The sequence below is a fragment of the Triticum urartu genome, chromosome 4, assembly GCF_003073215.2.
Source record: "Triticum urartu cultivar G1812 chromosome 4, Tu2.1, whole genome shotgun sequence".
Lineage (NCBI taxonomy): Eukaryota > Viridiplantae > Streptophyta > Magnoliopsida > Poales > Poaceae > Triticum > Triticum urartu.
In genome coordinates, this window is record NC_053025.1 from 28,332,264 (window position 1) to 28,332,728 (window position 465).

Below are 465 nucleotides of genomic sequence, written 5' to 3' on the forward strand. Positions count from 1 at the left end.
AGATTTGCCTAGACAGTTATCTGTTGTTTCTCCGGGTAAATTCATGAATGCAAGCGCTATCGCCCCGAATGTTACTATCATGTTGGGCGACTACAAGTTTCTCTCTTCTCCGATGGTTCTTGGTAACTCGGATATTGATCTTATTCTCGGGATGGATTGGCTTTCTAAGCACAAGGCGCATCTTGATTGTGCAGCCAGGCAGATTCAATTGACTCATTCGTCTGAGGATGTAATTGTCTTTGCCGCTCGTGATGATACAATCCGTCTGTTTTCTCTCAATGAGAAGGGTGAATTGGATGCTATCTCGCACATTCTAGTCGTTTGCGAATATCAAGACGTCTTTCCAGAAGAGCTTCCAGGAATGCCTCCGCACCGGCCAGTTGAATTCGTTATTGATCTTGAGCCTGGCACGGAACCTATGTGCAAGCGTCCTTACAAGCTCGGACCTGAAGAGTTGAAGGAGCT